Here is a 496-nt window from a genome sequence, read left to right as displayed (position 1 = left end):
TTTTCCAGGGTAGAGTTCAGGTAACCAACTTCTCATTTAAGGTTAGAGATGTGCTGTTCATGTGCCTCCTTGTCAGCCTCCAGATGGACAAAGACCTTCTTCAGAAGGGCTTCTTGCTGAAGGATCTTCTCACTTTTGAGGCATAGTTTTCTATAGGATATAGCAAGGTCATCAAAAGTGATTGCGCTCTCCGTAACACTTGAATGTTCCGTAGAATTAAATATTCCAGTGAGTGCATTGACATATTGGTCAGAATTCCCACACCGCTCCCCCTCTTTTTCTCCCGCCCGCCATTCTGATCCCCCTATCCCAGCCTGTCTTCTTCTCACACCCCCTTAGTCTCTTCCCGCACCCCCCACCCCAAAACATTGCATTTTATATATTGTTTATCAAAAATGTAAACATTGGATCATCTTTGGTATTAGTATTATGCTTATTTTTGTATATTCCCACACCCCCCACCCCAAAATTTCAATAAGATTATTTTTTATACACT

Source organism: Glycine max, chromosome 1 (assembly GCF_000004515.6).
Source record: "Glycine max cultivar Williams 82 chromosome 1, Glycine_max_v4.0, whole genome shotgun sequence".
Classification (NCBI taxonomy): domain Eukaryota; kingdom Viridiplantae; phylum Streptophyta; class Magnoliopsida; order Fabales; family Fabaceae; genus Glycine; species Glycine max.
The sequence above is the reverse complement of the archived record's forward strand: the minus strand, read 5'-3'. Positions refer to the sequence as shown.